At 39.1% G+C, this 9785-nt stretch overlaps 1 pseudogene; it reads left to right on the plus strand.

The window, feature by feature from the left end:
- Nucleotides 1-1411: 1411 nt before the first annotated feature.
- LOC122494802 lies at nucleotides 1412-2432 on the plus strand (annotated as a pseudogene).
- The last annotated feature ends 7353 nt before the right edge of the window (nucleotides 2433-9785 follow it).

A 9785-nucleotide genomic window follows, 5' to 3' on the forward strand; every position in this document is an offset into this window, starting at 1 on the left:
TTCAATTTATAAAATACACATACATCACATTCTTGAGATTTTGTTTTGAAATGAGTCTATATTTTAATAGTTCATAAATCTTGCCTTATTGTTAGCACTTTTTACTTTAGCCATGTATTAATAAACAGGTTAGTTTATGATTTGAAAATGCTAATGTTTAGTTTCTACCTTACATGATTTTATCACATACTGTGGTTCATGTCCCACAGTTCAGGGACTGGCATCGTGTTAAATGATTCCTGTGATAGGTGCCATATTGCACCCAGCATAAAAGCATATTAGTGTTTCTGTTGCCATCCCAGAATAGAGCCAATTGTACCTTCTTTAAAGATAATTTGTCATAATGCAGTCCCTGACAGAATTATACTATAATTAATTTATCAATATTTTATTATGAAATCTAAATCTATATTTGTATTTTGTAACGGCCTTTACACATAAACGGAAACTTGTCACACAAAATTGTAAAACAAAGTAAAACCAATCTAAAATAAGAAGACAAAGTATGAAAATGAATAAACATCTGTATTCTTCAGGAACACAGCTAAGTAGTCATGTTAGAATAGTTTAGTGGGTTTTTTTAAATGTTTATTTTTGAGAGAAAAAGAGACCTGGGGGTGGTTGGGAGGGTCAGAGAGTGGGGGACAGAGGATCAGAAGCAGGCTGTGTGCTGACAGCAGTGAAGCCAACAACGCAGAGCTGGAACTCCTGAACCTGAAGGTCCTGAGCTCAGCTGAAGTCTGACGCTCAACCAACTGAGCCACCCAGGTACCCCAGAATAGTTTAGTGTTTAAATGCCTGTTTTGGGGGGCCTGGGTGGCTCAGTTGGTTAAGCGTTCTTCTTGATCTCAGGTCATGATCTCATGGCTCATGGGTTTGAGCCCCAGGTCGGGCTCTGTGCTGATGGTTTGGAGCCTGGAGCCTGTTTCAGATTCTGTGTGTGTGTCTCTCTCTCTCTGCCTCTCCCCCACTCGCTCTCTCTCTCAAAAATAAATAAACATTAAAAAATTCTTTTAACGCATGTCTTTTTACCAGCCAAGCCAAGTCCACCCTTTGCCCATAATATGGCTTACATTTAGAGAAATCATTAAACTTTATCTATCCAAGTCCTCCCTATTTTTCCAATAGAAATAACGCTATTGCCTGTCTCATGGAGTTATGAAGAACACAGAATTTATTATAGGTATGGCCTCATTGGAGTGACTTGTATTTTGTGAGAGCTTTTTTCAAAGGTGATGTATTCAACTCTTAAAAACGTGTAATAAGAAACATTGAGTAGATATTTCTAAGTATGAACTAAAATTAGTGGAGAACATTGAATTCCAGCCAACATGACATGTGCCTCACACCTCCTGTTCCCATGCAGGAACCTGGCTCAGAAGAAGAATTTCAGTCCTTGGGATTTTGAAGAATGACCACCATTGATTTGGTAATGGTAATGATCTTCTTATTACAAACTATAGTTGGACTTCTGGGGAATTTTTATCTTCCTTACCATTATCTCTTACTTTATCTAACGAGATGGGGGTTCAGGTCCACAGATTTGATTCTCAAGCACTTGACTATAGCCAACTCCTTGGTCATTCTCTCTAAAGGAGTCCCCCACATGATGTGGCAGTTTGGGGACTAAAAGAATCAATGATATTAGATGCAAATTTGTTTTCTATGTTCACAGAGTGTGCAGGAATGTGTCCATTGGCACTGTCTGCCTCTTGAGCCTCTTCCAGATGATCATCATAAGTCCCAGGGATTCCAGGTGGGGAGGGCTAAAAGTGAAAGCTTCCAAGTACCTGGGCAGCTCCAACATCCTCTGTTGGATCCTGAACATTATGTTTAGTATTATCATTCCTATGTATATAACTGGCAAGTGGAGCCATCAAAATGTCACAAAGGCAAAGAGTTATGACTATTGTTATTCTAGAGGTCCTGACTACATAGCACAGTTACTGCATTTAGCATCAGTATTATTCCATGATGGTTTCTGTTTGGGGCTCATGATCTGGGCCAACGGCTCCATGGTCTTAATCCTGCACAGGCACAAACAGCAAGTCCAATACATTCACAGCAACAATCTCTCCACCAGATCCTCCCCTGAGTCTACAGCCACCCAAAGCATGCTTATCCTCGTCATCACCTTTGTATTTTTGTGCATTCTCTCCTTCATCTTTCACAATTGTTCAGTGATTTTTGACAATCCCAGTTGGTGGCTGATGAACACCACTACACTAATCACCGCATGTTTTCCAACTGTAAGTCCCTACATCCTCATGAGTCATGACTCTAGATTGTCCTGGTTCTGCTTTGTCAAGAAAAGAAATACAAAATTGCTTAAATTTATCATAAATGTGTAAATAATATGCATATCCACAACAATTAGTTTTTTTATTCATTAATTCATTTGATGGTTTAACCACAATCCTGAAACCGTCATATTACAAGAGGGTGATAAACAACAGAGACTAGGCTTCTGCTGTGAAATGAATAAGTGAAATGCAATTATAAATGAAATATTATATGATTATGATATAAATGCTATATAATATGAATGTCTTAATATTTGAAGTGAGGGAGTTTGAAACCCAAGTACTATTAAAACAGCAGTTCCTGAAACAATCTGGAGATTATGAAGTCATTTAGCATGTAACTTTCAATGTGACATAATACATTTTCTGCAAAATTAACTAGTCTTGGGATTCTATGACAAATTCCCTAAACTAGGGACACCATTTGACATGGTCATTTAATATACTGAAGACAACAAAAACTTCCGCAGAATAATGGATAACCTGGAGTTAAGCTGAAGAGTCAATTCGTTTTCAAAGAATGGAGGCATCACAGGCCAAGTATGAGTTTGGTATGTCACACTCTTCTAGAGGTGTTAATCATTGGAAGTCTGATGTTTAGAAGGGAGACTTAAGCATTTTCTTATAGAAGGGCCACACTGACCTGGTGTAGGACAAGGAAAACACAAAATAAGTTTTGCTGGTTTTTAAAAAAATATTCAACTGAGTGTTGACTCTTTTTTTTTTTTTTTTAATTTTTTAAGGTTTATTCATTTTTTTATATAGACAGAGCATGAGTGGGGAGGGGCAGAGAGAGAGGGAGACACAGAATCTGAAGCAGGCTCCAGGCTCTAAGCTGTCAGCACAGAGCCCGACATGGGGCTCAAACCCACGGACAGTGAGATCATGACCTGAGCTGAAGTCAGACGCCCAACCAACTGAGCCACCCAGGCGCCCCCAACTGAGTGTTGACTCTTAAAAAAAACACATGTTGTCTGGGATAAAAATGCATAGATTTGGGGGTCTGTGGAGGTTTGATCTTGATCTATTATGCAAAGATGCCATGAAGGCATGTTGGCAAGAAACAGTCTCCATGGTGCACTTTCTTGGGTGAGGAAATAACTTTATTTAGGGGACTTTCATTGAACTTGAGTAGTGGGGGAGTAGCCATTGGAAGAATAAGTCATGGATCCATTTTGTTTATTTGGGGTTTTTGAGTGAGGTTGTCAAAAGATGAAAATGGACATTTCCTTAACTTTAGGAAATATTTTAATGTAGCTGTCTCTGTACTTATAAAGTTGATGTAAATATTAATGATTCATAATTTGAAAAACAGAAGAATTAGTTTGATCTAATGGATATATATTGACCTCTTTGCCACAAAAAATAGAGAAATGCATACTTTTTTAGCTCATGTGAAACACAGAAATATTTACCATACATTAGAACCACAAGCAGTATGTAGATGGATAGATACAACATATCTATGTTTATATTTGTGTATATATATGTGTATGAGTTTGTATATGTGTATATATGCACATATATGCTCATATAAGTCATTTTTTCTGTCAGTAATATTGGAAAACTAAATTGAGGAATAAATATAATACTCATTATAATATGTTTTAACTGTAAATTGTATATTATCTGATCTCTCCATCCTAGTGGTTTAATTGGTAGAAGTTACATAGAATACATTTTTAATTTTTCTATTTTAATCCTTATGTCTTACCTATATCTCTGGAAAATGAAACCAATTGAATATAGTAAGAAAATGTTTGACTTTATTAGTTGTAATTAGCCTTTTATGGTTAGTATAAGAGTGCATATATCCAGAATTGGATTTATCAACATTTTATATGCTTATTACACCTGTTCTATTTTCTAATCCTTTCTCCATTAACTTATTCTGTATCATGTTTTAAACATTATTTTAGAGAGAGAGAGTGAGTGCGTGAGTGAGGAAGAGGGGTGGAGGGAGAGGGAGACAGAGAATCTTAAGCAGGCTCCAAGCTCGGTGTGGAGCTCCATCCTGGAGCTCCAAGCTGGAGGTGGGGCTCCATCCCACAACTGAGATCATGACCTAAGCCAAAAACTAGAGTCAGATGCTCAACCAACTGAGCCACCCAGGTGCCCCTGTATCCATTTTTTAAAATAACTCTATATTTTGTCCCCCCTTTTTTGGAGTGTGTGTAATTACTGGGAAAATTATATAGAGTATGTTTTTCTTTTTTCTATTTTAATCCTTATATTTAACTTTATCTCTTGAAAAATACTCAGCTGTATATAGTAAAATGTGTTTGACTTGAATGAGATTAGTCTCTTATGTTCAGTATCATATTAAATATATTTCAGATTGCATTTATCAATTTATACTATGTTCTTCATTATGCCTATAGTCCATTCTTAGTTTGCCAGTTCTAACTTCTTCTGCATTAATTTTAAATAATTCTACATTGTACCTCTCTTATCTTGGAAGACATACATTCAGTATTTCTTAGTTTTTAACCTAGAAATTATAGTGTACTTTAAAAAACTAGTCAGAGCCTGCTTTAGAACTTCTGTCATTTTCTCTCTCTCTGCCCCTCCCCAACTTGTGCTCTCTCTCTCTCTCTCTCTCAAAAATAAATAAACATTAAAAAAAAAACTAGTCAGAATGTAGTTATTTAATACATCTGTCTCTACCTGGACAATATAATGGCAATCCAACACTAGTAGATTAACTTTCACTCAATTTGTTTTGTATATATGCTCTATATGATATCTTTGGGACTTATTTATTTTATAGATGGAAGTCTGTACCTTTCAACCACCTTCTCCCATTTCACCCTTGTCTCTGGCAATCACTGATCTATTCTCTGGATTTATGAGTTCAGGTTTTGTTTGTTAGTTAGTTAGTACGTTTGTTTTAGATTCCAGATATAAATGAGATTATATGGTGTTTGTCTTTGTCTGACTTATTTCACTTAGCATAATTCCCTCAAGGTCCATCCATTTTGTCACAAATGGCAAGGTTTCTTTCTTTTTTATGGCCAAATAATATTCACAAATATACTACATCTTCTTTATCCATTCATTCATTGATGGACCCTTAGGTTGTTTACATGTCTTTGCTAGTGTAAATAATGCTGCAGTGAACACAGGAGTGTATATATCTTCTTGAGTTAGTATTTTTGTTTCCTTTGGATAAATACCCAGAGGTGGAACTGCAGGATATGGTAGCTTCAGTTTTAATTTTTTGAGGAACCGCCATACCATTTTCCATAGTGGCTGCACCAGTTTACATTCCCACCAACAGTGCACAAGGGTTTCCTTTTCTGTGCATCCTCATCAACACTTGTTATTTCTCGTCTTTTTACTAATAGCCATTCTAATGGGTGGGAGGTGATATCTCATTGTGGTTTTAATTTGCATTTTCCTGATGATTTATAATCCTGAGCACCTTTCGTGTACCTGTTGCTCATCTGTATGTCTTCTTTGGAAAAATATCTATTCAGATCCTCTGTCCCTTTTTAAATCAGATTGTTTGTTTCTTTTTGTTGTTCTTGTTGGTGTTTGTTGTAGTAGTTGTTGTTTTTTGCTATTGAGTTATATGTGTTCCTTATATTTTTTTGATACTAATCTCTTACCAGATATACAGTTTGCAAATATTTTCTTCCATTCAGTAGGTGGCCTTTTCATTTTGTTGATGGTTTCCTCTGCTGTGCAGGAGCTTTTTACTTTGAAGTAAAAGTATTTATTTTTGCTTTTGTTCCTTTTGATGTTAAATCCAGAAACAACATGGATGAACCTGTAGAACATTATGCTCAGTAAAATAAGGCAGATACATAAAGAGAAGCACTGCATGATATCCCTTGTTTGTGGAACCCTAAAGAATTAAACTCAATATATTTAAATATATATTTATATTTAAACTTTGCTAAGAGAGTAGATCTTTAGTGTTCTCCCTACACACACACACACACACACACACACACACACACACACACAAAAGGTAACTGTGTGTGGTGATTGATTTGTTAATTAATTTTATTTCATTAATCACTTCACAGTGTATACATCTACCAAAACATTATGTTGTCCACTTAAAATATAAACATTTTGGTTTGTGAGACCTCAATAAAACTGGAGAGAAATAATTTATTTAAGATCTGTCTCACTATGTCTGACTTTGTGAATAAGATATGTATTATACTTTGGAAACATTAAAGAGGTTTTCATTATGCCCTATTTCAGCACAAAACCTCAAGACCTAGGCCAAGTTGGGTGGAGGATATCCAGGCATCTCTTTCTTTCACTGAACACCCAGTACCAGTTAACAGCCCCTCCTGCCACCTAGCTCACATCCTATATACTTGTTATTCTGAAAGAAGAACAAGATGGCTGGGCCATTGTGCACCCCAAGTCCCACATGCAGACATCTACTCTATGTTCAATTTAAAGTATTTTGGTGGTTTGGGGGTAGGGGGCACCTGGCTGGCTCTATCAGTAGAGCATGCAACTCTTGATCTCGGGGTTGTGAGTTTGAGCCCCACACTGGGTGTAAAGATTGCCTAAAAATAAAAATAAAATCTTAAAAAGTATTTTAGGGGTATATTATATAGGCACTTTTTTGGCCTAATGAGCTGAAATTAGAATCTATTTATGATTAAGTTGTGACTCAGTCCTCTACGAGGGAAATAATGAATGGCACTGAATTGTTGACTTCCAAATTGCCCTTGTGACTTTCATTACAACAGCCTGCATTTTGCACCTACCTCTTCCTCAGTGACCTCCACCCTCATGAACTGCAGCCCTCCCCTAAAACTTCCATAGACACCCCCACCATTCCAACACTCCTAGATTGTTTACAACTAACCCCTATCTCCATCTTGTGAACTTTATAACCTCAAAATCTTCAAAAGTTCTATCCCCACGTTTCAACGACCACACACAAATGCTCTTTACTTTCCATCCCCCTTGAATGCACCAGCCTCCATTCCCTCCTTCTTCCTGTCCCTAAATTTACCCTCCTGTTCCAATGATCTCAGACCATTTCCCATGTCCCCTGTGGCCCTAGGCCTCCTCAGCCCTTAACCATTGGATTGCCTCATTTTCCCCATGACTTCCATGCATTGTGCCTACCCTACAATCCCTACCCACTTCTCCTGGGCCCTTTAGCTCAATATTCCCACCATCCTTCCCAGCTTCCAGCAGCACTCTGCTCCCATTTTGCCTCTCTGTACCCACTCCCAACCCTCAAATTCCATCTCTCCCTCCACCCTGCGTCTCTACTTTCATCAACTACTCCTATGAACTGAAGGCCCCAATGGATATACCCCTTCATTTGTCATATTATTTGACTTCTCACAGACAATAACTATAGCATACCTTTTACCTACTCCTGCACTTTAACCACCTTCCGCCATTATTATTCCATCCTTAGTAGCCCCTTCATCCCCATGACCTTCTCCATCATCCATCCACCAAGTCCACAAGTTCTCTAGTACCCTTAACTTCCTTTCACTCTAGACCCCTTGTACCAATAAATCCCTCTGTTTAGCTTCTCAGTTACTTGAACCCACTTGTTCCTTTTACCCCTCTTTCCTCTCTCTCCCTATGGTTGGTTTGTACCCTTCTCTGCAGCTTCCCAGATGTTCTCAGAAACTGGCCTCTATACATGGAGGTCAGGGAGAGAGGAAGAAAGAAGCAGGCCACTCCACATTGGTAGGTGGCAGTTTAATAAGTAAAGGGAACTTACATAGGAGGCTTGTCTTGGGCAGTGGCACAGTGAGCAGATCCCTATACCTGCCTGTCCTGTCTTAAAGTTGATAGAGAGAGAAGACTTAACTGGGCTCATGCACACCATGTAGGTGTTCTCCACACCATGTCACCATCTCAAGGCTGTGTCCTTGGAGCAGCCTCTGGGAGTGGGAAAGGCAAGTGGAACCCACATTCCAAGGACGGGGGAGCAGGTGAGGAGCCTCTGAGTGCCTGGGGGCCAGCTCATGGGGCAATCAGTGATCACATTTCACGTTTTTGATGATATTTCCCGGCACCCCTGAGCTCTCCCTCTCTTCACTCCCCATGCTGTCTGCACCCTACCTGTAAGCCTTTTCCCTGAGTCTTCATTTTACCTTGTATGCACTCTTGGGGCGCCTGGGTGGCTCAGTCAGTTAAGTATCTGACTTCAGCTCCGGTCATGATCTCATGGTTCATGAGTTCGAACCCCACTTGGGGCTCTGTGCTGACAGCTTGGAGCCTGGAGCCCGCTTCGGATTCTGTGTGTGTGTCTCTCTCTACCCCTCCCCTGCTCATGCTCTGTCTCTTTCTCTCTCTCAAAAATGAATAAACATTAAAAAATTAAAATACCTGTGTGTGCTCTCTCTTTCACACACACACACACACACACACACACACACAGCCACTCCCCCAACATTTCACCTTACCTGCTATGCACCTTGACATGAAGTAGTAATGCTCACAGCAATTTCTAATGTTGCACATTCTGAATATCTTTATAGGTTGTTCAGAGATGGAAAGAATAAAACACAGCCTCCCTTCCTGTACCTCCAGAAGGTCTGAACATATCATGATTCTTTCACATGTGAATACCTTTCTGAGACACGAATATCTGTGTTGATGGCGTTACTGTTACTTTATGAATATGAGTGAGCTGTGTGAGCTTGTGTGTGTCATAGTGTGTATGACACACTGTGCATATGTGTATATACAGTGTGTGTGTTTATATATAGTGAGTTTGGGATGAGTGAGAATTTGTTACAGAAAGTGTGAGTGTATATGTGTTCAAGTAAGTGAGCGCGTGCAACTGCATTTGTCTGTGTGTGAACACACGTGTGCGTTTCCATCTGTGTGCAAGGCTGGAAAGCACATGTAGACGAGAAACTGAGCACCATCAGGATTCTAATCCCACACTTGGAAAGTAGGGGCTTTAGATAGAGGAGCTAGATCATATTGTGGATTTGTTTGAAGGAAAAACAAAAGGATTAATTTGGACTCATATTTTTAAAATCAATTATGAAAGCAATCAGGCTCATTACTAAACATTCAGCAAAAAACATTAAAAAAAAATAGGGGCGCCTGGGTGGCTCAGTCGGTTCAGCTCAGGTCACGATCTTGCGGTTTGTGGGTCTGAGCCCCGCCTTGGGCTCTGTGCTGACAGCTCAAAGCCTGGAGCCTGCTTCAGATTCTGCATCTCCCTCTCTCTCTGCCCCTCCCCCGTTCATGCTCTGTCTCTCAATAAATAAATAAATGAATAAATAAATAAATTAATTAATTAATTAAACGTTAAAAAATAAGTAAATAAAATAAATAAATAAGGCTTGAGGGGCGCCTGGGTGGCTCAGTTCTGCATCTGACTTCAGCCCAGGTCATGATCTCACGGTTCATGAATTTGAGCGCTGCGTCTGGCTCTGTGCTGACAGCTGAGAGCCTGGAGTCTGCGTCAGATTCTGTGTCTTATTCTCACTGTCCTACTCCCACTCATGCTCTGTCTTTCTG

The sequence above is a fragment of the Prionailurus bengalensis genome, chromosome E2, assembly GCF_016509475.1.
Source record: "Prionailurus bengalensis isolate Pbe53 chromosome E2, Fcat_Pben_1.1_paternal_pri, whole genome shotgun sequence".
In the NCBI taxonomy this organism is placed as follows: Eukaryota; Metazoa; Chordata; class Mammalia; order Carnivora; family Felidae; genus Prionailurus; species Prionailurus bengalensis.